Source organism: Thalassophryne amazonica, chromosome 15 (assembly GCF_902500255.1).
Source record: "Thalassophryne amazonica chromosome 15, fThaAma1.1, whole genome shotgun sequence".
NCBI classification, from domain to species: Eukaryota; Metazoa; Chordata; class Actinopteri; order Batrachoidiformes; family Batrachoididae; genus Thalassophryne; species Thalassophryne amazonica.
This window is the reverse complement of record NC_047117.1, coordinates 13842943-13870291: the sequence shown is the minus strand read 5'-3', so window position 1 is coordinate 13870291 and position 27349 is coordinate 13842943. Positions and strand designations below refer to the sequence as shown.

The 27349-nt window shown below is 44.0% G+C and overlaps 1 protein-coding gene and 1 long non-coding RNA gene across 4 annotated transcripts in view; one reads left to right on the top strand and one right to left on the bottom strand.

Annotated features, from left to right (window-relative positions):
* The window catches only part of grin2ab (glutamate receptor, ionotropic, N-methyl D-aspartate 2A, b), a 320679-nt gene that overhangs the window by 112809 nt on the left and 180521 nt on the right, over positions 1–27349 (top strand). The gene's annotated exons all lie outside the window — the stretch shown is intronic.
* LOC117525496 lies at positions 461–26652 on the bottom strand. The gene is made up of 3 exons (XR_004565070.1): positions 26463–26652; positions 7218–7228; positions 461–471 (listed from the first exon to the last, which is right to left on the bottom strand). It is a non-coding gene; the product is annotated as an uncharacterized LOC117525496 (long non-coding RNA).

Sequence of the window (27349 nt, the reverse complement as noted above, 5' to 3'; positions counted from 1 at the left end):
TTCAGCCGTTTGGTCCAATATTGGAATTGGGCACCGCAGTCTCCTTTGAGGGCGGGTGCTAAAGGAATAAAATATGACGCATATGACATCATTTCTGTACTTCTGGGAAAAACAATTCTGAGTTTATGAGCAAATGACACGCAAACAAAGTGAAAATGCAAAGGAAAAGTGACAGTCCGGTAGGAAAGTGGACATGTGTTGCGGTTTGTTTATGACTGGAGCACAAACATGTTGAGTCGGTTTTGCAGGCGAGAGAATACAGCTACTGTGGTTAGCTGTGTAACCATCTGCCTCGTCTTGCCATCTCTACCGGGCACCAAAAAAAAAAAAACTTTGCAGAACTGCTTTGGTGATTGCAACCCTTTTTCCATGTGAAGTTATGCTGTGTATATATTGCACAACGGGCGCGGAGGTCTCGGTAAGTGGACAAATCCTGCGATATCACACAAGGTTCAAATGGTACTGCAGTGCCTTATTTTATGTTTATGCTGACTAACTTTCCACAGCGTACTTACATCCTGTTTTCTGCAGTCTGTGTGTGTACTTGACATAACCCTCCAAATTGACCAGTCTGGAGTCATGAATTGAAAAACCGCTTAAGGGAAATGTATATTTTAAAGAAAACCTCTCAAATACTGTAAAAGTGTTTTTACGCTCTTGTGCTTTTTCAGGCGAATGGAAAAAGCCATTTTTTTTTTTTTGTAAAAGTGCAATGAAAACACTGTTTCTGCTATTATAGGTCACATGACGTACAGAAAAATGCATGATGTGGTAAGTGTGGACAGAGATAAAGACGCAAAGCTTGTTAAACCTCATAACAGATGAGGTTACAATGAAATGGATGAATAATGTGTTGGGAAAGTGTAGGGACACGGACCCACAACAGGGGGCGTAAATGAACCGGACAATGGATGAGCCAAAGAATAACAATTTACTGTTGTAAATGTGCCCAACGGAATACAGACGGAAACAGAATTTAAATTACAGTCAATTACACGAAGGGGGCGTGTGGGCAGGCTCGAGGATAGGAGAGCACCGTCCAGAGAAGAGCCGGGCCCCACACGATTTCCACTGCCACCGGATCTGGAAACACACAAGAGACATCAAGTCCTGATCTCCCCAGGTGGCCACCGTCTCCAGCTGTCGGATTGGTACTGCTGGCAGGAAGCAAAAACAGTTTATGGTGGGTGTGTGCATACCCAACAAAACAGTCAGCAAACCGTTCTTTTTCACTTGGAGGGAACACCTCCACCTCCAACTCTTAATCACAGTCACACAGGAACAATAACGTGCAGCACCTGAATGACTACTTATCCGAGGAGCGAAGAGCGTTGTCTCCTCCCAGCTTCCAGCTGCTGACCAGTCAACAGGAACGCCTGCAAATGTTCAGAACGTTTGTACGGCACAGTACGGCTGAGTGTTTACCTTCCAGGTAGACTGATATCTCGGCAGTGAGGTGGAGATGCTGCCCGGCTTTTGTGGTGATGGCTGATGAGTGACAGCTGGCAGGGGTGATGAGTGACAGCTGTCACTCCCGGTTGGTTCTGCAATGCGGCAGCGCCCTCTTGTGCCCGAAGCCCTCACTTTGGGCAGGGCGCCCACTGGTGGTGGTGGGCCAGCAGTACCTCCTCTTCAGCGGCCCACACAACAGCACCCCCCTAATGGGCGCCAACTGGCCTGGTCGGGGTGTCGGGTGTAGAAATTGGCCAGGAGGGCCGGGTCCAGGATGAAGCTCCTCTTCACCCAGGAGCGTTCTTCGGGTCCATACTCCTCCCAGTCCACCAAGTACTGGAACCCCCGGCCCTTCCGACGGACGTCCAGGAGCCGGTGCACCATCCAAGTTGGCTCCCCGTCGATGATCCAGGCAGGAGGCGGCGCCGGTCCGGGAGCACAGAGGGGTGAGGTGTGGTGTGGTTTCAGTCTGGACACATGGAAAACAGGGTGGATCCGCAGTGAAGCTGGGAGTTGGAGCTTCACTGCGGCCGGGTTGATGATCTTGAGGATCTTGAAGGGACCAATGAAGCGTTCCTTCAGTTTCGGGGAGTCCACTTGCAGAGGTATGTCCTTCGTTGATAGCCACACTTCCTGCCCGGGCTGGTATGCAGGGGCCGGGGAACGCCGGCGGTCTGCATGGGCCTTAGCCCTCATCTGGGCCTTCAACAGGGCAGAACGGGTGGTGCGTCACACCCGACGGCATCTCTGCAGGTGGGCCTGGACCGAGGGCACACCGACCTCTCCCTCCACCACGGGAAACAATGGGGGCTGGAACCCCAGACACACCTCAAACGGGGAGAGGCCGGTGGCAGAGGACACCTGCCTGTTATGCGCGTACTCGATCCAGGCCAGATGTTCACTCCAGGCCGTTGGGTGCGCGGATGTCACACAGCGTAAGGTCTGTTCCATTTCTTGGTTGACCCGTTCTGCCTGTCCGTTAGTCTGCGGGTGATACCTGGACGAGAGGCTCACAGTGGCCCCCAGTTCTCTGCAGAAACTCCTCCAGACTTGAGAGGAGAACTGGGGACTACGATTGGAGACGGTGTCTGTAGGTAACCCATGCAGACGCACAACGTGGTGGACCAGAAGGTCTGCTGTCTCCTGGGCCGTAGGGAGCTTCGGGAGGGCCACAAAGTGGGCTGCCTTGGAGAACCGGTCCACTATCGTGAAGATGGTGGTCATGCCTTGGGATGGCGGGAGGCCCGTGACAAAGTCCAGGCCAATGTGGGACCAGGGGCGATGAGGCACAGGTAACGGCTGGAGGAGTCCCTGTGCCCGTTGATGGTCAGCTTTGCCCCTGGCGCAGGTGGTACAAGCCTGGACATAGTCCCGGACGTCGGCTTCCATGGACGCCCACCAGAAGCGCTGCCGGACTACCGCCACGGTCCTTCGCACCCCTGGATGACAGGAGAGCTTGGAACCATGGCAGAAGTCCAGGACTGCAGCTCTGTCTTCTGGTGGGACGTAGAGGCGGTTCTTCGGTCCATTTCCTGCGTCCGGGTTCTGTGCCAGGGCCTCCTGGACGGTCTTCTCCATGTCCCAGGTGAGGGTGGCCACGATAGTGGACTCAGGAATGATGGATTCCGGCGGATCCGACAGCTCTGTTTTGACTTCGTCTTCGTGGACCCGGGACAGGGCATCCGATCTTTGGTTCTTGGTCCCGGGGTGATAGGTGATCCGGAAGTCAAAACGCCCAAAGAACAGTGACCAGCGGGCTTACCTGGGGTTCAGCCGCTTGGCAGTCCTGATGTACTCCAGGTTCCGGTGGTCCGTGAAAACCATAAATGGCACCGCAGCTCCCTCCAACAAATGTCTCCACTCCTCAAGAGCCTCTTTCACCACAAGGAGTTCCCGATTGCCCACGTCATAGTTCCGCTCCGCCGGGGTCAACCTGCGTGAAAAATAGGCACATGGGTGGAGAACCTTCTCGGACTCTCCGCTCTGGGACAACACGGCTCCTATCCCTGAGTCAGAGGTGTCCACTTCAACCACGAACTGGCAGTTAGGATCGGGCTGAACCAGAACCGGTGCAGTCGAGAACCGGCGTTTCAACTCCCTGAATGCGGCCTTGCACCGATCCGACCAGGTGAAGGGGACTATGGAGGAGGTCAGGGCTGTCAAGTAGGTTAACCACCTGACTGTACCCCTTGATGAACCTCCTATAGAAGTTTGCAAAGCTGAGGAACTGTTGTACCTTCCTACGGCTTGTTGGTTGGGGCCAATCTCTCACCGCCGCAACCTTGGCCGGATCAGGGGCGACGGAGTTGGAGGAGATTATGAACCCCAGGAAGGACAAAGAAGTGCGGTGAAACTCGCACTTCTCACCCTTCACAAACAGCCGGTTCTCCAACAACCGCTGCAGGACCTGACGTACATGCTGGACATGAGTCTCAGGATCCGGGGAAAAGATGAGTATATCGTCTAGATATACGAAGACGAATCGGTGCAGGAAGTCCCGCAAGATGTCATTTACCAAAGCTTGGAACCTCGCGGGGGCGTTAGTGAGGCCGAACGGCATGACCAGGTACTCAAAATGACCTAATGGGGTGTTAAATGCCGTCTTCCATTTGTTTCCCTTCCGGATCCGAACCAGGTGGTACGCATTCCTAAGATCCAACTTTGAGAAGATTTTGGCTCCATGTAGGGGCGTGAACACTGAATCTAACAGGGGCAACGGGTATCGATTCGAACCATAATCTCGTTCAGCCCTCTGCAATCAATGCATGGACGGAGGCCGCCGTCTTTCTTGCCCACAAAAAAGAAACCAGCACCCATCGGGGAGGTGGAATTTCGGATCAGCCCAGCAGCTAATGAGTCCCGGATGTAGGTCTCCATTGATTCGCGCTCTGGGCGTGAGAGATTGTACAGCCTGCTGGACGGGTACTCAACGCCCAGGATCAAATCAATGGCGCAATCATACGGACGGTGCGGGGGAAGAGTGAGTGCCAGATCTTTGCTGAAGACGTCAGCAAAATTGTGGTCCTCCTCAGGCACCGCCGTCAGATTGGGGGGAACTTTAGCCTCCTCATTAGCCGTCACACCGGGGGGAACTGAGGATCCTACACACTCCCGGTGGCAGGTTTCGCTCCACTGAGCCACAACCCCAGACGGCCAATCAATCCGGGGATTGTGTTTTATCATCCACGGGAAGCCCAAAATCACGCGGGAGGTAGAAGGAGTCACATAAAACTCAATCTCCTCCCGATGATTCCCAGACACTACCAGAGTTACTGGCAGTGTCTTGTGTGTGATTAAAGGGAGAAGGGTGCCATCTAGTGCCCGCACCTTCATTGGTGAAGGGAGCGCCACTAGAGGGAGCCCTACTTCACTTGCCCATCTGCTGTCCAGCAGATTCCCTTCTGACCCCGTGTCCACCAGTGCTGGGGCCTGAAGGGTTAGATCTCCGCACAGGATCGTAACTGGGAGACATGCAGATAGGCGTGTATGTCCCACGTGAATGTTATGACCCACCCTTAGCCCAGTCTCTAAAGGCGAGTGTTGTTGTTTTAGCCATTTGGGGCAGTTTTTCTGTATATGCTCTTTTGAGCTGCAGAGAAAACACTCCCCGCGGGCCAGCCTCCTCATTCTGTTATCTGATCTCCCTTTGGCCCTGCTCATCTCCCTAGCAACATCAGCAGGGGGAGCTGTTGCCACACGGAGCACTGAGGCTGTGGAGCGTGGGGAGGGCGGAACCTTTTCGGACCCGGAAGGGAGAGGGACGGCGCGTGCCTGGCCACGTCCTTCGTCTCGCTCCCAATGGCGTTGTTCTAACCAATTGTCTAATCGTATGACTAGATCAATAAGCCCGTCCAAATCCTGCGGCTCGTCCTTAGCCACCAGATGCTTCTTTAGGACCAGAGACAGTCCGTTTACAAAGGCGGTGCAGAGTGCAGCAGTATTTCAGCCGGACCTCGCAGCCGCGATGTGGAAGTTGACTGCATACTCGGCTGCACTCCAGCGCCCCTGTCTCATAGACAGCAGCACCGTTGAAGCGGTCTCGCCTCTATGTGCGTGAATGAACACCAGTCTGAACTCCCTCACAAACTCAGTATACACCGTTAGGAGCCGTGAATTCTGCTCCCAAAGCGCCGTAGCCCAGGCGCGTGCCTCACCTCGAAGCAAATTAACCACATAAGCCACCCGGCTCAAGTCCGACGTGTACATGACGGGACGCTGTGCAAAGACGAGCGAACACTGCATTAAGAAGTCTGCGCACGTCTCTACACAACCTCCGTACGGTTCCGGGGGACTTATGTATGCTTCAGGGGACGGTGGGGGGGTTCGCTGAACGACCAGTGGAACGTCTGTATGCGGTACCAGGACAGCAAGAGGAGGAGCTGCAGCCGCGCCCCGTGCGTGCACATCCACCTCCGCGGTGAGAGCCTCCATCTTGCGATTGACTATATTGCTCTGCTCGGTCACTAAGTCCATCCGACCAGTGAAGGCGGTTGAGATGCACTGCAACTCACCTAACACGCCTCCCGCTGGCGCCTGTGCACCCTGCTCTTCCATTGGTTGTTCAACGGATGGTTGACGCCCCTCGGAATCCATGACGTTGGCCGAGATATCCTGTTGGGAAAGTGTAGGGACACGGACCCACAACAGGGGGCGTAAATGAACCGGACAATGGATGAGCCAAAGAATAACAATTTACTGTTGTAAATATGCACAATGGAATACAGACAGAAACAGAATTTAAATTACAGTCAATTACACGAAGGGGGCATGTGGGCAGGCTCGAGGATAGGAGAGCACCATCCAGAGAAGAGCCGGGCCCCACACGATTTCCACTGCCACTGGATCTGGAAACACACAGGAGATACCAAGTCCTGATCTCCCCAGGTGGCCACCGTCTCCAGCTGTCGGATCGGTACTGCTGGCAGGAAGCAAAAACAGTTTATGGTGGGTGTGTGCACACCCAGCAAAACAGTCAGCAAACTGTTCTTTTTCACTTGGAGGGAACACCTCCACCTCCAACTCTTAATCACAGTCACGCAGGAACAATAATGTGCAGCGCCTGAATGACTACTTATTCGAGGAGCGAAGAGTGTCGTCTCCTTCCAGCTTCCAGCTGCTGACCAGTCAACAGGAACGCCTGCAAATGTTCAGAACGTTTGTTCAGCACAAAACTACGGCTGAGTGTTTACCTTCCAGGTAGACTGATATCTCGGCAGTGAGGTGGAGATGCTGCCCGGCTTTTGTGGTGATGGCTGATGAGTGACAGCTGGCAGGGGTGATGAGTGACAGCTGTCACTCCCGGTTGGTTCTGCAATGCAGCAGCGCCCTCTCGTGCCCGAAGCCCGCACTTCGGGCAGGGCGCCCACTGGTGGTGGTGGGCCAGCACTACCTCCTCTTCAGCGGCCCACACAACATAATGATGGTAATTATTTATATAAGACTTTCCCATGAGTCTCCAATGGTAAAAGTATAAATGCCAAAACTAAAAGTACACTAGAACAATTAACAAAAATCCCCAAAAGAGCTGATCACAAACAAATCAAATGTACTCACATTTTTATTGTAGTTTTTCTAATTCTTTGGGCTAATGATGTGTTCATCTGCATCAAATAACATCCAAAATGTTGTCCATTATACATTTATTTGCGCATCTTGCTTATTTTTGCAAAGTAGCTAGTTCAGCGGATAAGGAGCTGGCATGCCAATATGAAGACGTGGCATGGAATCCCACTTGTGCTTCCTACTGGTGCCCTTGGATAACATACTTACCAACCAGCTGTAAAATGGATATCGGCCTTGGCTGAGAAATCACCTGTGATGGATAAACATCCCCCTACTGGGGGAGTTATGGACTTCCTTCTGCCAATAAAACTGGAGTTGAGCACAACCATATATATATATATATATATATATATATATATATATATATATATATATATATATATATATATATATACATATATATATATACACACTTAACAAAAATATAAATGCAACACTTTTGGTTTTGCTCCCATTTTGTATGAGATGAACTCAAAGATCTAAAACCTTTTCCACGTACACAATATCACCATTTCCCTCAAATATTGTTCACAAACCAGTCTAAATCTGTAATAGTGAGCACTTCTCCTTTGCTGAGATAATCCATCCCACCTCACAGGTGTGCCATATCAAGATGCTGATTAGACACCATGATTAGTGCACAGGTGTGCTTTAGACTGCCCACAATAAAAGGCCACTCTGAAAGGTGCAGTTTTATCACACAGCACAATGCCACAGATGTTGCAATATTTGAGGGAGCGTGCAATTGGCATGCTGACAGCAGGAATGTCAACCAGAGCTGTTGCTCGTGTATTGAATGTTCATTTCTCTACCATAAGCCGTCTCCAAAGGCGTTTCAGAGAATTTGGCAGTACATCCAACCAGCCTCACAACTGCAGACCACGTGTAACCACACCAGCCCAGGACCTCCACATCCAGCATGTTCACCTCCAAGATCGTCTGAGACCAGCCACTCGGACAGCTGCTGAAACAATCGGTTTGCATAACCAAAGAATTTCTGCACAAACTGTCAGAAACCGTCTCAGGGAAGCTCATCTGCATGTCCGTCGTCCTCATCAGGGTCTCGACCTGACTCCAGTTCATCGTCGTAACCGACTTGAGTGGGCAAATGCTCACATTCGCTGGCGTTTGGCACGTTGGACAGGTGTTCTCTTCACGGATGAATCCCGGTTCACACTGTTTAGGGCAGATGGCAGACAGCGTGTGTGGCGTCGTGTGGGTGAGCGGTTTTCTGATGTCAGTGTTGTGGATCGAGTGGCCCATGGTGGCGGTGGGGTTATGGTATGGGCAGGCGTCTGTTATGGACAAAGAACACAGGTGCATTTTATTGATGGCATTTTGAATGCACAGAGATACCGTGACGAGATCCTGAGGCCCATTGTTGTGCCACATCCAAGAACATCACCTCATGTTGCAGCAGGATAATGCACGGCCCCATGTTGCAAGGATCTGTACACAATTCTTGGAAGCTGAAAATGTCCCAGTTCTTGCATGGCTGGCATACTCATCGGACATGTCACCGATTGAGCATGTTTGGGATGCTCTGGACCGGCGTGTACGACAGCGTGTACCAGTTCCTGCCAGTATCCAGCAACTTCGCACAGCCATTGAAGAGGAGTGGACCAACATTCCACAGGCCACAACTGACAACCTTATCAACTCGATGCGAAGGAGATGTGTTGCACTGCATGAGGCAAATGGTGGTCACACCAGATACTGACTGGTATCCCCCCCCCCCAATAAAACAAAACTGCACCTTTCAGAGTGGCCTTTTATTGTGGGCAGTCTAAGGCACACCTGTGCACTAATCATGGTGTCTAATCAGCATCTTGATATGGCACACCTGTGAGATGGAATGGATTATCTCAGCAAAGGAGAAGTGCTCACTATCACAGATTTAGACTGGTTTGTGAACAATATTTGAGGGAAATGATGATATTGTGTATGTGGAAAAAGTTTTAGATCTTTGAGTTCATCTCATACAAAATGCGAGCAAAACCAAAAGTGTTGCATTTATATTTTTGTTGAGTGTGTATATATATGCGAGGTCTGTCCAAAAAGTATCGGACCTTTTTATTTTTTGCAAAAACCATATGGATTTGAATCACGTGTGATTGCATCAGCCAAGCTTGAACCTTCGTGCTCATGCGTGAGTTTTTTCATGCCTGTCGGTTGTGTCATTCGCCTGTGAGCAGGCTTTGTGTGAGCAGTGGTCCACCCCTCTTGTCGGATTTTTATTGCGAATAAATGTCTGAACGATTTGGAGCTTTGCTGCATCAAATGTTTCCAGAAACTGTGAGAGACCTCCAGCTGGACACCATTCGGAAAATTTAGATGGCTTTCAGCGATGATTTTATGGGGATTACACAGATTAAGGAGTGCTCCAGCCGGTTTAAAGACCGCCCACAGCATCTGAGAGTGCGGCGCACTCCGAGCGACGATCGACAAGCTCAAACCCCGCTCAAACAACCAGATCATTTCCAACGTGAAGGCTTTGTTGATCCGGGATGTCGTCTAACTTTAACACAAAAGGCAGAAGGCGTGGACATCAGCACTTTTTCGGCACATTCTACTGTTACAGGAGTTTTTTTCATGGAAAGAGAAGCGGAGGATTGCGCCACCATGCCGTTGATGGCGCGGGACAAAACCACCTCCATGTTGGTTTCACAGGACGGCTTTCAGATGGCTCAGATGGCTTCCGGTTGCTTTTCAGTCGTGTGAGTATCCGAGAAATTGTGCATGAGCTGGACATGCCCCAACATGTCCTGTGAGGCTTCATCATGGCATTGCTTTGCGCCATGAGTTCCTCCTCTCCTCCGCTCCTCCGCTCCTCTTTCCATGACAAAAACTCCTGTAACAGTGGAATGTGCTGTTCATTTCTAAACTGGACGCTGTCTTGATCCGGTATGTCATCTGACTAGCACAGGAATTGCGGAAGATGTGGACATCAGTACTTTTCGGAACATTGAGACAGACATGCGGAGGGACTCCATGCGTCGCGGCGGAGCCGCATGGCGCAAAGCACCGCCGTGATGAAGCCTCACAGGACATGTTGGGGCATGTCCAGCTCATGCACAATTTCTCAGATACTCACACGACTGAAAAGCAACCGGAAGCCGTCTGAAAGCCACCTGAAAGCCGTCCTGTGAGACCAACATGGAGGTGGTTTTGTGCCGCGCCATGAGCGGCATGGTGGCGCAATCCTCCGCTTCTCTTTGCATGAAAAAAACTCCTGTAACAGTAGAATGTGCCGAAAAAGTGCTGATGTCCACGCCTTCTGCCTTTTTTGTGAAAGTTAGACGATGTCCCGGATCAACAAAGCCTTCACGTTGGAAATGATCTGGTTGTTTGAGTGGGGTTTGAGCCTGTTGATCGGCGCTCAGAGCGTGCCACGCTCTCAGACGCTGTGGGCGGTCTTTAAACCGACTGGAGCACTCCTTAATCTGTGTAATCCCCATAAAATCGTCGCTGAAAGCCATCTAAATTTTCCGAATGGGTCCAGCTGGAGGTCTCTCACAGTTTCTGGAAAAATTTGATGCAGCAAAGCTCCAAATCATTCAGACATTTATTCGCAATAAAAATCCGATGAGAGGTGTGGACCACTGCTCACACAAAGCCTGCTCACAGGCGAATGACGCAACCGACAGGCGTGAAAAAACTCAGGCATGCGCACGAAGGTTCAAGCTTGGCTGATGCAATCACACATGATTCAAATCCATATTGTTTTTGCAAAAAATAAAAAGGTCCGATACTGTTTGGACAGACCTCATATGTGTGTATATATATATATATATATATATATATATATCGCGGCGGGGACATGCTCAGCTCTCCACAATTTCTCTTATACTCACTCGACTGGTAAGCCAATGAAAGCCGAGATAGGAATGTCCCAACCTGTCCTCTGACACTCCAAAACGGAGGTGTTCCTTTGTCTCGCTTCATCAGTGGCTCCGTCGTGACGCGCGAAGCCTCCGCACGGCTTTCCATGACAAAATCTCTTGTTAAAAGTGAAATCTGCTGGAAAATGGCTGATGTCCAACTCTTGTGATAACCAGAGAAATTGCACATGATGGTCACGGATCCATACAGCCCTCCGTTTAGAAATGAAATGGTCGTTTCTGCCTGTCAATCGCGGCTCGGAGCGCAGCGCGCCGTGTGCCATTGTGGGCCGTCCTTAAAGCGGTAGTAACACTCCTTAATCTCTGTGAAGCCCATAAAAGTTTCCGAATGGTTTCCAGCTGCCTGTCTCTAACAGTTTCTGAAAAAATTCTGATGGAAAAAAAACCCAAATCATTCCGCCATTTCCTCACAATGGAAAAACGACAAGAGGGGTGGACCAGTGCTCACTCAAAGCCTGCCTACAGGCGAATGACGCAACTGACGGGCGTGAAAAAACTCACGCATGCGCACAAAGGTTCAAGCTTGGCTGACGTAAAAACTTATGAATCAAATCCATATATTTTTTGCATAAAATAAAAAGGTCGGATACTTTTCTAACAGACCTCGTATATGTATGTATGTATGTGTATGTATGTGTATGTATGTGTATATATATATATATATATATATATATATATATATATATATATATATATATATATATATGTGGCTGATTTTCTTTCATACAGATCCATGGAATATTTCCTCAGAAATAAATGAAAATTTAAACAAATAAATGTAATAAATCGAAGCCCTGTCTTGAAATGTTTCCTTTTTTTTTAATATTTCAAGACAGGATTTGGTTTATTACATTTATTTTATCAAGTAAATGTAAAATAAAATCAAAGCCCTGTCTTGAAATCTTTAAAAAAAATTGAAACAATTTTCTACAACCTCATCTTGATCTCCTGCAAATTTGTGCCCCATCACTTCACTAAGTTTTATGAAAGTTAGCCTGATAGTTTTTTTGTGTGTGTGTGTGTGTGTGTAATCCTGTTAATAGTCCGACAAATGGCAATGAAAGCATTACCTTCTTGTTGGAGGTAATTGTCGGAAAAACAGCAGGTAGGTTTTCAGCAATGATTTCAGCTTCTTCCTCTTTGATTTTTTTTTTTTTTCTGAAACCAATCTTGTCTGTGCTTTAAGTAGATTACTTGTCTTTTATGTTGGGTAACATTGGCAGGTGCTGTATATTACATTGGGTAGACTGGCCCCCACTCATGGAGCCAAGCCAGTGATAGTGGTACTCCTGGCTTCCTTTGTTTGAAATACCCTCATAACCCATCTGGACACTGCTCGAAGAAGCAACAGATACTCTGCTGGTCTAACCACCTACAGGACGAGTCGGGATCATACGCAGTGCTGATTGGACATCAGACAGCACTGGAGTTGGCTGAGGTATAATACTGTCTCTAACACCAAGTATCTTTTGTGAGCTGACGCAGCCGTTTCAGCTGCCGAAGCCTCTAATTCAAACCCCTTTGTCTTCGTACACCAAAGAACACATTGTGTCTGCACACCTGACATTAAGTCCATTCTGTTCAAGCTCAGTCAGAGATTTCCGCAATCGTCTGATTTTCTTGTTCAGCTTGAGGACATTACAGTGTTTCCTCTGTTAATCAGGATTAAAGTTGTTTTTCTGGCCTCACTGGGCTTAAGTGGAGTTGAACTTTTCACTGACAAGGGAGATGAGGGTTGAATGAGACTAAGTGGCTAAATTTAAACTCGTATTGCTCTGCTAAAATGTGGCATAATGTCTCTGGGTAAGAAAGAAGCAGGAGGTAATGCCAGGAGGTCTCAGGTGGCTGACATATAGGGGTGGGAGATATATGACCTAAAATTAATATCACAGTATTTTTAATTTATGACTGGGGCATTAATGTCACGGTATTACTGGTTTATACACTATATGGCCCCTTTATCAGGCTGTCTGCTCTGTCTATATCTGATCCTGTCCTGGGTGGTATTTGGGCAGCGCAGTCTCGTTTGAGGACAGGCACTAAAGGACTGAAATATGACGCATATGATGTAATATCGCTACTTCCGGGGACAGAAACATGACACTTTCTCTGAGTTTTTGGGCAAATTACGATGCGGTGGAGAGTGGACATGTGTTGTGGTTTGTTTATGATGCGGAACTCAAACGTATAAAGGTGGTTTTACAAGTGACAGAACGTAGCTACTCTGGTTAGCTGTGTAGGCTAACACTTGGAACCAAAAACCTGCACTTTTCGGAACTGCTTCGGTGATTACAGCCGAAAACAAAACAGTACACCATTTTTCCATGTGAAGTTATGCTGTGTATATATTGTGCAATGGGGGCGGTAAATGGTAAATGGACTGCATTTATATAGCGCTTTTCCATCTGCATTAGACGTTCAAAGCGCTTTACAATAATGCCTCACATTCACCCCAATGTCAGGGTGCTGCCATGCAAGGTGCCCATTACACACCGGGAGCAACTAGGGGATTAAGGACCTTAGTGATTTTCCAGTCAGGCTGGGATTTGAACCAAGGATCCTCTGGTCTCAAGCCCAACGCTTAACCACTAGACCATCACCTCCCCCTATACTTATACTAATGGGTAGCCAAATCTCACAATATCACGCAGGGTTCAAACGAGACTGCACTGCCCTATTGGGAGACGCAGGGCATCAGCATAAAACGTGTCAAATCCTAATGCAGATCTTTACTACATCTGTTGTGGTGCCCCTGAACAAACGGGGCAGCCAACAGACAAACAACACTATATGGTCCCTTTAACCCTCTGGGGTCAGAGGGCATTTTTTGGACAGTTCACTCGCCTGGCATAAATGTTTTGTTATTGATGTTAACAGCACTCCCTGCATCTCACAATCAAGTTTTATGTCTCTTTTTTTCAGGACAACCTGTGCTTTCAGAATATATGTTTTTTTGTGTTTTATAAGTGTAATAAAGGTTTACAATCAAAAATAGGCAAGGAAAAAAATAAAGCGAAAAATAATTTTCCACACACATTTATTCAAAACACACAGCAAACTATAATAAACAACTGTTTTGACACTTTATAAAGGTAATTTGGGGTCTTGTGTGAAAGACTGTACAACAAAAAGTGTTGTGTGGGCCGCCAGAAGAGGAGGTACTGCTGGCTCACCACCAGAGGGTCCCCTGCCTGAAGTGCGGGCTTCAGGCACGAGAGGGCGCTGCCGCCACGGACACAGCCACAGTGCTTTACACAGAGAAAGCAAGAGTTATCCAGTAACATTCACATGCAAACTAGTGGAGCAATCCTGATAGCTATTCAAACGGCCAACTAGTAACACATCACTCCTTAAAATGGTCTTTGGCTTTTCACGTGAGGTGAATCTGCCCTACGATTGGATTTTGGAAAACCATGTGACGGTGAACCAATTCCGATTGGACACTCACATTGCGCACGTCATCACCCAGCTTCTATGAGGAGTACAAATATGGCCGATGGCTGGCTCGAAAGTCCGCGGAGTTAACTTTTCAGCAAAAAAAGTAAGTTTTTATCTCATATCATTAAAAAGTTATTTCTAATTTAGTAAAGCTTGGTCTTAGCCATCATATACGACGGCGTCGGCCCCAGAATGTTAATAATTCTCATATTTGAGCAAGCGTTTAACCTGGACTATTTTTTTTTTCCAAATCTGTGCATTCAAAGTTATAATCTGGATGAAAAAAAAACCTGCCATGAATCAAACATTTTTACATTCAACAAATCCATGTCTGTGCTTAACTAATGATTGGTTAGGCTGAAATTAGTCTGCAGCACAAAAGTCCGCTGGTTCACACAACAGGATTGCAGTTTAACCATTTCTGTTAACTTATTTCTTCATGTGAAAATAACTTTATATCTAAGTACATCTATCAGAAAAGTACCTAAATGGTGTTTTGAGTCACATGTGGAGCTCTGCAGAACAGAAAAGAAAACAGAAACCAGAGCTCTCAATCATTACAGTCTCAGCGCTGCAGTGCTGATCTGAGATGCAGATGTGCCAAAAAGATTACTGATTTCTAAATGAATAGATATTTGGGATTATTTGTAGTTATTTCGTCTGTGTTACTTTTCTTTGACATCGTTAAAAAATATATTTCTGGTGGGAGTTGTCCTTGGCCTGATTGCTCAGTGTTGATGGTATTGCGCAATCCATATCACCACACACTATCGCACCGGTAATGACTATGACACCGGTGTACCACCCGCCCAGACTCACATGTGCTGCTGAGTGTTTCGTCCAACAGTATTCTAGTTTTACATTAGCTGCTGCCAAGTAGTACTGCTCAACCAAGTACAAAATACATCAGCTGACATGCAATGTTTGTTCACATCGTCTTTCAAACACTATATCAAATTTATGTCTTTGAAATGGTTTTCTGTCTGCTAAGTTCTGCTTTCTGCCCATTTCATGGCAGGATTTGAGCTTTGAATTGTTTTCCATTGCTCTCAGTTGTTCTGCTATTGGTTTTATGTTGGAAAAGGTCAGCAACAGACAGCTCAAAGTAGATTTTGTGTGAGCTTTCAGCGCAGCAGTGAAGCAGAAAAACCTGAGCTGTGTACATCACTCAAGGTGGCATGCCACGAGGGTCATCGCTCTGATATATAAGGCCATCGTCACACCACAGTTTCCCCATGCAATGTACACACACTATCCACACCAGGGTTGTTCACATAGTTACTCATGCATTTTACAGGTCCCACGTGGATTAAACAATTTATCCACCAGAGGACACATTAGTGCTGAATCACCTTTTGCTGACAGCAGAGTATCTTCCTTGTCTTGTTGGGGATCTAAAACCAGCTGCATAGTGATAAATCTGTGGAAAAAATGAAGTTTCTCTTCAATTTTCTATCAACTTTCTTTTCATTTTGTTTTTGTTTCAGCTGAGCATTTTTTTTTTTGTACTGTTCTTGTGGTTAAACAGTTTGATGTGGTAAACCTGTGGATGTGTTGTGCAGTGCACAATGAAAACCTCAAATCACATTCTTGCATTCTCTGACATGCTTTGTGTATTTAACCCTGTATTGATAGTTATTTGTAAGCTGTTTCCCCCCTAAATTACATACCCTCCCAAAATAAAGGCTTTTTTCCTCATGAACATAAGATAAGAATCATTTACTTTGAGTTGCATATGTCAACTCAGTTCTTGGGAGCCTGAGCTGGTGCTGTCCATCACTAGGCATCCCCACCTCTCCAAAGTACCGATCTGCTGCAGCCAGGTGAAACCTGGGTGTGTTCTTGGCTTTCTTGAACCATGGGAGTCCCCAGCGCTGAGACATTACGTTCTAGATCATCCCCAGAGCGCCATGTGGCCAAAGTATCTTACAGTAACTAGCGCTCCTTCACTATACAAGTAATATTCTTCATCTGAGGCTCCCCAAGTAATGAAGGAAAGTCATTCCAGTGGTACCCAAGATAAGACGAAGAGACCTTCCACCAAAGACAAAGTCATTACCTTACGTTACGTTACTAAGTAGCACCAAACTTTTTAAAGTTCAGGAAAATGAGGTGGCTTTGAGTTTGGACATTCTGAAGTTCAGGAATGATGATAAAAAAAACTTTAAAATGTTTTGGCAAACAGAATTTTATCACAAGTGCTACATTTATTGAGAATTTGAGGAACACAAGACAGCTCCTTGGATTAACTTGTGTACTGTTGCTAACTATGTAAACTCTAACTGTAGAAAATGTACAAAAAAGCTGATTTCTTTCTTTTATTTATCGGGGGGGGGGGGGGGGGGGGGGCATGACCCTGATCAGCTTTTGTTATCAGCACAACCCATCAATCAACTCCTCTGCTAGTCTCCTGTTGACTCTCAGTGAAGGACTTTAAAATTTAAACCCCTTTAGAAGTGATGTTACTTGGAATTGAGGAAGCTGCACTTTTTCCTGGAGTCTATCTTGTGGTTATACTGGATTTTACTCAGAATTGCAGTGTTATGAAATGTCATGCTTGAGCTCATTTTTTTTCTTCCATAAAAGGGGCTTCTGTCACTATCCATACTGTATATTGCTTTTTTGTTGAGAAATCCCAGGGCACTGGGGTCACCCATGCAATGCTCTGCTATTAAGGGTTAACTGCAAGTATAAACCATCCCTGATGGAATACCCGGGCCATTGCACCCTCAGGCTTCTTTTCTTTTTTGAGTTCCAATGTTAACATGAGGTTGATGTGGCCCAAAGTTACATAGAGTTAGTGTTCAATGTTGCTCAAGAACAACCTACAACCAAGGATCAAACACAAAGGTTCATGTTTTAGAAGATTGTGATTCATCATTCATGAATAAATGAATCTTAAAAGCTGAATGTTTAAAGAGAACCGTAAGATCTGAGTTTTCTGTACCACTAAAGTCTTTCCTTTGGCTCTTGGTTTGTGTTTTTTTCAACATTGACTGCTGTAGTCATGAAGCAAAATGGTGAGCAACACAAGAAGATAGTTATTAGCTATGCATGCTTACCACCAACACGCCCTGCACACGCGGTGCCTCCATCTCCATTCCTACAGGGAAAGAGTCAGCGAGTGAGATAGCTGCTGAACAAGGAGGGAGCCGGCGTAGTGAACGAGGAGTCAGTTGAGGAGAGTGCAAGAAGGATTGAAAACATGCTGACTTAATCATTCAGTCTTACTCTACGTGTCCAGGCTGATGCATCACAAATGTGTTCCACCGTGTAAATTTCTCTGTGCTGCGACAAAAGTCTTAAAAGCTGCTCAAAAGGAAGCGAACATCACAAGAAACAAAATAACCAAAAGTGAGTTGAAATCATTCTTTCCGTGGTCATGTCTGACTAACGGAAAATCCTACGTCACACAACCATGTGATTTGTAGACGTACAAACGTCACACTTTCTACGTAAGGCCACAACTCTACTCTCAGTTCAAGCGGATACATTACATAATAGTTATGGCAACAAGGTCAGAAAACGTGGTTCACATCTTTGCAGAAATGTCGCTTTTTCCAAATTGTTTGAAATGTAAGTATTTTAATTTAAAAAAACAACTCCATTTTCAGGTTAAATTAGGGTTAGGTTCAGGTTAGGGTTTACGTAATATCTCACAAGTCACGTATATACAGTTGAATGTAAACCCTTGATGATTACCATGATTTTCCTTTATTTGGTTGTTTGGATCAGCAATTTCAATTAAATATATCATATAGCAGACAAACACAGTGATATTTGAGAAGTGAAATGAAGTTTCTAGGACTTACAGAAAGTGTGCACTAATTCTTTAAACAAAATTAAGCAGGTGCATAAATTTGGGCACCCCAAGAGAAAAAATACAACCCCAATATCTAGTAGATCCTCCTTTTGCAGAAATAACAGCCTCTAAATGCTTCCTATAGCTTCCAATGACAGTCTGGATTCTGGTTGAAGGTATTTTGGACCATTTTTCTTTACAAAACCTCTCAGGTTTGTTGGTTTCTGAGCATGGACAGCCCGCTTAAAATCACACCACATATTTTCAATAATATTCAGGTCTGGGGACTGAGATGGCCGTTCCAGAATGTTGTACTTGTTCCTCTGCATGAATGACTTAGTAGATTTTGAGCAGTGTTTAAGGTCGTTGTCTTGTTGAAAGATCCAGCCCCAGCGCAACTTCAGCTTTGTCACTGATTCTTTGCCATTGTTCTCAAGAATCTGCTGATATTGACTGGAATCCATGTGACCCTCAACTTTAACAAGATTCCCAGTACCTACACTGGCCACACAGCCACACAGCATGATGGAACCACCTCCAAATTTTACTGTAGGTAGCAAGTGTTTTTCTTGAAATACTGTGTACCACCCCTTGTTATGTCCAAATAACTCAATTTTAGTTTCATCAGTCCACAGCACCTTATTCCAGAATGACGCTCGCTTGTCCAAATGTGCTTTAGCATACCTCAAGCGATTGTTTGTGGCATGTATGCAGAAAATGCTTGCTCCTCATAACAGCATCTCTGTGCAAAGTGCACTGTATAGCTGAATGATGCACAGAGACACTATCTGCAGCATGATCATGTTGTAGGTCTTTGGAGCAGGTCTGTGGGTTGACTATGACTGTTCTCACTATCCTTCATTTCAGCTTATTTGTGATTTTTCTTGGCCTGCCACTTCGGACCTTAACTACTGTTCCTGTGGTCTTCCATTTCCTCACTATGTTCCTCACAGTGGAAACTGACAGCTGAAATCTCTGAGATAGCTTTTTGTATCCTTCCCCTAAAACATGAGGTTAAATGATTTGTGTTTTCAGGTCATTTGTGAGTTGCTTAGAGGCTCCCATGTTGCCACTTATTAGAAGAGATGCAAAAGGGGAAACATTTGCAAATGGCCACCTTAAATACCCTTTCTCATGACTGGATTCACCTGTGTAAGGAGGTCAAGGATCAGTGAACTTACCAAACCAATTTTTTGTTCCAATAATTAGTGCTACATATATTCAAATCAATAAAATGACAAGGGTGTCCAAATTTATGCACCTGCCCAATTTTCTTTAAATAATTATTGCACACTTTCTGTAAATACTAGAAACTTCATTTCACTTCCCAAATATCACTGTGTTTTTCCTGCTATATGATATATTTAACTGAAATTGCTGATCCAAACAACCAATGATTAATAATGGAAAATCATGGAAATCATCAGGGGTGCCTACATTTTTTGCATACAAATGTAAATTTTGTCTCTTTAGCAACTGGGGGACGTCCAAGCAGTGATACCAGTGAAACCTGCACTATTCCTTCAAAAAACTGTGGCAAAAAACAACAACAACAACAACAAAAACAGTATGTTGTATGCTGAGTATGTAAATAATCTGGAAACAGGAGTGAAGAAACAATCAAATGAACAGGACTTTTTAATGAACAATTCACACAGACACAGTTGAGTAAAGTGAATTATTTTTGCTGTTATAATTAATGGGTACCTGCTGTGTCGACTGAGCTATAGTTACCCCTCAACCGAAAGCTATGCTGAAGTAAATGTGAAAATTTAAATGGTAAATGGGCTGCATTTTTATAGCACTCTTTGGTCTAATACAGACACTCAAAGGGCTTTACAATGATGCGTGATATTGTCGCTCACACACACACACACCAATGCCAGCGTGCTGCCATGCAAAGCTGCCCAATTACATGCTCGGAGAAACTTGGAGAGCAACATGCGCCATTGTTCAAAGGCACATTAAACAAGGTTTTCTTGCACTCCGTACACCTCATTGATCAGCATAACTGTTCTGAAGAAAAGTTCCAATGCAGTACTCTGTGATCTTTCTGAAAATTCCATTTTCCCATGTTTACTTGGTGCAGTTAGTAAGAAATCCAGCAGTTAGTCTGTTTTCATGTTCAAAAACTTTAAAGCTACAATCCTTCACAGCATGACACAAGTGTCACTGCTCATTTCTAGCAGACACAGATGTCATTTTTACACCTAGCAACTAGCAACTGTGTCCTTTAAATCACAATGCCATTTGTGCTCCTGTGGGAGCGTTTGTCTAAATGGGAGGTGTGGCTGAGCGCATAGGTGACACGTCTATATCATCTAACATGAGAAAGCGTTTGCTCCCGAAACCACCAAACCATGTCTAAAGTGTAGCGCTGTACAAACAACACTCACACATGCCTTACATAAGCAGATTCAACTGCTGCTTGTGTGGCCCTGTCGCCTGGAGTGTTGTATTACCATGATGGTGTATTATGGCTACTGTAAGGAGGAGAGAGAATACAGAGGCACTGAACAAACACTGTAGATGCCTTTGGGTTGGATCATGCTTACAGAAGTGTGCCACATGGCCAAAATAGTATAGCTGATACTCCCTCACAATGCAAGTAATGCTTCTCATGCAAGTCACCTTAAATAACTGCTTGCTTAACATAGTTATTCAAGTGGTACCCAAGGTTCCTCTGAAGAGACCCTCGAGCAAAGACATCCAGTTGTTACTTTAGGTCACTGGTGGCGACTAGAGGTTGACAGGAGGCTAATTTAATGAGTTATTGGTGGAAAATGACATTATTTACCTGTTTCCATCACACTTATTTTTCACGGGCGAGCAGACAACAGTATTCAGTCACGCAAGTAAAAGAACATAAAAATCGACTGACCAAACTTAGCAAAGCTGTTCATCACTTGAAACCAATCCTCCATTCTGTCTGTTCAAAGAGGTTAATAACACAGTTGTACAACACAGTTCAGGCTTGCAAATCCACCGTGGCTCCAAATAAGACAGGACTCAATGTGCCGCACATATCTTTTGTTGCTGTGACAAGGCTGCTAGCTGCAGGGTTGGTCGACCCATCCTCACAACGTCCAGCTTTTCCTGGAAGGTGTTTCCCTAATTTATAAAAACAAATAACAAAAATAAACAAGAGCAATCAGAGATGTCTGACATCTGCCAATCTGGATCCGGATCACCTCCAAAATTCAGTGGAGTCTTCTATGGCCTAATATCTATCTGTGGTGCAAATTTGGTGAGGTTCTGTGAAGTAGTTTTGAACTAATTCTTCAAAGCATATATAAAGGGAAATGTGGACCCAGTATTTAGATCTGGATCTAGATCACCTCCAAAATTCAATGGTGTCTTCTATGGCCTAATGTCTATCTGTGGTGCAAATTTGGTGAGATTGCATGAAGTATTTTTGATGTAATCCTTCAAAGCTTATATAAAGTGAAATGTTGACCCAGTATTTAGATCTGGATCCAGATCACCTCCAAAATTTAAAGGAGTATTCTGTGGTCTAATATGTATGTGAGGTGAAAATTTTGTCAAAATCCGTGCGGTAGTTTTGACGTAATCTTGCAACAGACAGACAGACAGACAAATAAATAAATAAATGCCGATGATTTCATTATTTCCTTGGCGGACGTAAAAAGTCCGTTCACTAACTGGCTCTCCGATCACCTCCACAGAGTTGGAAAAAGTAAAAACCACCCTCCAGTGGACATTATTTGCTGTTGGCAGTGATGAGCATCGACTGTAAAGGGCAGCTGATCTGGAATCAGCACAGCTCAGGAGAGTAGCAATAAAATAATTGCTATAAATACATGTCAATAAATGAATAAATTATTGAAAAGATTTTTGTAAAATACATGTAACATGAAGGAAAATATAAATTATGAAAATACATTTTCTAATTCTCACCATATCTGCGCCAGCAGCACAGAAGGCCTTGTTGGCCCTGATGGCCCACCACTGGCACACATCGAGGGCGTTGTTTTTTAAAAAGCTTATTAGAATAAAAAATGATCCTACTAAAGACATAAGCAGAAAATTAAAGTAGGAGATGAGAAAAGACCATAAAATACTCTTATATTCTCTCACCCACATGGAATTAAACTGGATACGGGTGAGAGAGTCAGATTAAAGAAGACATGATGGTCAGAGTAGGCGACTGGATTTATTCCGCTATTTTTATCCAGGTAAAGTTGAGTGAGTGTGCATGTTATTTTTCATTAGATTTTCTCAGCCAGTCAATAATTCACACCAGCAACCCCTGAGTCACAGTCCCACTTCTCTGACCTCCATCCCGAGCTCTGACTCACAAAAGATAATACCGTATTTCAGTTTCCAAATCTGAAAATGTGCTGCAGAATAACAAGAATCTGAAGAGCAGCGTTCTGATCAACAACAAACATGGATGAGCAAAAAATAATCACTTTAAAGACGAGATTTTATGGTTTTATTTCATGATGGTCAGACATGGGGCCAAATACAAAAGTATTTGTATTTGAAAATACTTAAATACATTTTTCGGAGTATTTGTATTTTCTGATTTTGAATTCAAAGTATTTGTATTTGTATTTCAAATACGTCGCCGATCCCAAGTATTTCCAAATACTTTTACAAATACTTTTTCCAAATACTTTTCAAACTTGGGAATCTCTGTGACACCGTGTTGAATATAGATTGTGATAGTTTGATTATTGCCTGTGATATTATAATAGTGAATTTGTGATAAAACATTCAATACTTTACTTATCAATAGTATTTGGTCATGCTATTTTCACAATAAATTGTCACCGGTTTATCAGTTTTTGTGTTGATTGTTGTTTATAGTTCATAGAAAGTATTTGTATTTGAAATACTCAAAATATAAAGTATTTGTATTTTGAAAAAGTACAAAGTATTGGTATTTGTATTTGGAATTTGAAAATCTAAAGTATTTGTATTTCAAATACGTCGCCGATCCCAAGTATTTCCAAATACTTTTACAAATACTTTTTCAAATACTTTTCAAACTTGGGAATCTGTGTGACACCATGTTGAATATATATTGTGATAGTTTGATTATTACCTGTGATATTATAATAGTGAATTTGTGATAAAACATTCAATCCTTTACTTATCAATAGTATTTGGTCATGCTATTTTCACAATAAATTGTCACCGGTTTATCAGTTTTTGTGTTGATTTGTTGTTTATAGTTCATAGAAAGTATTTGTATTTGAAATACTCAAAATATAAAGTATTTGTATTTTGAAAAAGTACAAAGTATTGGTGTTTGTATTTGGAATTTGAAAATCTAAATTATTTGTATTTGTATTTAAATACAATGCAAAGTATTTGACCCCATGTCTGATGATGGTGACATATGTCAGTTTGATTTTGTAGTGCAAAAGAAATCTCAGCACATCAAATCTAGTTGCGTTTCCTTTTATTTATTTTATTATTTTTGTAATCCAGTTGTGCTGCTGCGCTTGAACTATTAAACATTTTGTGTGCTGGATGAAACACAAAATATGAGCTCAAGAGTAGTGATGAGATGAAGGGATAGAAAGTGAGTGGTGGAAGAATACATGGCGTTAAAAGAAGAAGAATGGTTGTGTTGTGCTTCTGAGGTGATGCCCACTTTGGCAAGTCAAACTCCCTTCGCCGCTCTGTTCTGCTCCGCTTCGCTCTGCGTGGGCCGCTGCTGTATAAATAACACTCTCAGAACACATCAGAGAGAGAGAGAGAGAGAGAGAGAGGGAACGACAGAATGAGGAAGGCAATAACTGCAGAGAGAGAGAGATGATGAGGGAAATATGGAGGAACGGGGGGGGGGGGGAGAAGTGCAACGTGTGAAAGTGAGGAGGATGGAGATACACAGCTGATGAGATTGGTATTAGATTTTCAAGAGGATGAGAGCAGAGACGGAGGGAGAACGTGGGGAGGGAGAGGTAATAGATTGAGAGGACTTGTAGAAGAATTGGACCATATATGGTAGATTTTCAGTACGAGGAGATTTGAGAGGGTGAGATAGAAAAGGATGTTAAAATGTACAGTACAAGCCTTTCACAGAACGCACGCGTGTGTGTGTGTGTGTGTGTGTGTGGTGTCATTATGGGTCCAGTCTCTATGAGACCATCAGCGTGAGTCACGGAGAAGATGATTAATAGTGTAAAGACACTGGAGCAGCTCATCAGTGCCAAGCCGCAGATCTCAGATCATTCCTCTTGCACACACTACAGCTAATTCCCGAAGAGTCACTTCAGGATTTGTAAAGCGCGTCGCCGGGAATAAAGACTCTGTCACAACACGGACCCATGCTCGCTATTGTGTTGTAAACACAAGTGAAATCGCTATTAATTGCCAGCCGTGTTTGAATGCGCGTGCACGATAAAAAGAGAGAAGAACAAAACAGCCTTACTCGCTACAGCAGTTTAATGATGGCCAGCGGTGTTGCTAGGCTAGCTGATGGTGATGCATCTGCATCCTAGAACATTGTTTTTTGGACCGATACTAATCAGATGTTTAGGGACAAGGCTGGCTAGCAGAAGATTTTGGACTGGAGTAGGCCGAAATAAGACGATAACGATATCCAATTAGTGATGCCCCCGAGGGGTGTTACATGCCTGGCACAGCCGAACAAAAGGAAGCACTCTAAACTCACATAGATCACAGGTTTCGCTGGTGTTATTTGCATTGTTTTCAGGCCTGTTCAAACTGATGACTTTAGTTTCAGGATGCTCTAAAATCAAAATATAAACGCATTGTTAAAGTACCCTCAGCCGTATGAGCATTGTGTTGTTTATATTTTGCAGTTGTTTAATTACCTCCACCAAGGAGGTTATGTTTTCGGTCGCGTTTGTTTGTTTGTCTGTCTGTCTGATTGTCAGCAGGATAACTCAAAAGGTTTTGAACGGATTTTGATGAAATTTTGTGGAGTGGTGGGAAATGACAAGAGGAACAAGTGATTAAATTTTGTGGTGATCCGGATCACGATCCGGATCCAGATGCTAATGTGTTAGCATGTCTATGGCATTTTCAGTGTTAAAAGTTAGCATTAAACAGTTGCAGCTGTCATCACGTTCGGGTGCATTTGTTTTCAAATTGTAATATTTCTTAAATTTATTTTTGTTTATATATTAATAATCTAATGATTATTATATACAATTTTAGAGAAAGAGACAAAAATAATTTTTTTGTCTGTCTCTTTGTCAGCAAGATAACTCAAAAGGGATTTTGATGAAATTTTGTGGAGTGGTTGGAAATGACAAGAGGAACAAGTGATTAAATTTTAGTGGTGATCCTGATCACGATCCACATCCAGGAATTTTTTAAAGGATTCGGGAATTTTTTTAAAGGATTCTTCACCATTGCGGGATAGGGGGAATTTTGACATTCTAGTTTCTAACTCCACAAAAACAAGGCAGAAAAGCTTGAAAAAAAATTAGGGTGTAACATAGTCAAATGTTCTATCAAACAACAAAGTTTGGTGATGATCTGGATCCGGTGATCCAGAATATGCAAAAATATAGGGAAAATAGAAAATGTGTCAGTGTGAGATGACAAATGAAGATAGAGATGCACAACTAACACCAAATTGTAGCTGAATCTGTACTTATTCAGTAGGGTGTCATCAGATTTGATGTAGCTTCAAATGTTATGGAGCTAGATCCAGAAGAAAACCGCCATTACAGAAAAATCGTTTTTATACAATAACTTTTCAACTAATAAAGACATAAAAGTGATTCCAAGATCTAGTGGTATGTTTTCATTCATGGTCAAGGATGTCAAATATACAGGAAAGAAAAGTATATGTATCATAGTTTTGGTTGTAACACTGAATTGTTGAATAGATCACTGTGCCAAGGAGGGAATCTCTTTAGGGGCAGTGACCCTATGGCCTTGGCGGAGGTTTGCACGCTCTGAGTGCTTCTAGTTAATTATTAAGATACTGTTGTCTTACATACAATTTGTACATGTTCAGTGAAACCCCTCTATTAATCAGTCAATCAAAAACAATATTTGCGTTTTAACGGCATCTGCAGGAGGCTTTGCGTGTGTGTACATGAGCTTTTGACAAAAGCTGAAGATATGCAAATCTAGGAATGTTTGTATATCACCCTCTGTGCATTTGCAGGTATTAATGAGACAAATTTAACTCCATAGGAAGTTAGCTTTGAGTTAGCAGAAGTTAGCGTGCACGCTAATGCCGCAAAATGTGTTATTGGGATAGAAAGAGTGTTTTCAGTTTTAGAAGTGTTTATTTCTCGCTATTGTTTACATAATATATGACAAAGGATATATTTACACACAAACGAAACAGAGTTTTGCAGCTAGCTACTAGCCTGTGACCTCACCATACTAACATCCACGAAATAAGTTTAGAGGTGTTATTAGGTTCCAAAAACAGCATTTTCAGTTTTAGAAGTGTTTATTTCTCGCTAGTTTTTACATAATATATGACAAAGAGGATATATTTGCACACAAACGAAACAGAGTTTTGCAGCTAGCTACCAGCCTGTGCCATCACCATGCTAACGTCCGTGAAATAAGTTCAGAGGTGTTATTAGGTTCCAAAAAAATGGCATTTTCAGTTTTAGACATGTGTTATTCTTGCTAGCTTGTACATAATATATGACAAAGAGGATATATTTACACACAAACAAACAGAATTTTGCAGCTAGCTACCAGCCTGTGACGCCACCATGCTAACATCCCCGAAATAAATTCAGAGGTGTTATTAGGTTCCAAAAATGTAATTTTCAGTTTTAGAAGTGTTTATTTCTCGCTAGAGTTTACAGAATATATGAGAGACATGCATATAAACACAAAGCAAAGTTGTTTTGAAGAGACCAGCCACTAACATCATGGTGGTGACAGCTCTACTTTGATTGGCTTGTCATCCCCTGCACTCAAAAACAAAGCAGAACAGATTCAACAGATGTGACTTTTTTAACCTCTTAAATATGTCACGGTTAGCCATCTTTGAACTTGTCCAATGTCTGTGTCCCAAGAATGTTCCCTGTGAATTTGAAGACTGTGGCAGAATAGGACTGGACTTATGCTGAACACAGACAGACAGACAGACAGACAGATGCCAGGTGTTCGCAATACCCGATGGCCATATGTTGGCCTCGGGTAATAACTACCAAAGATAACCATGTTTGTCTAGTCACGAGCCAAACCTCTCTGGTTCAGTAGTAGCAAA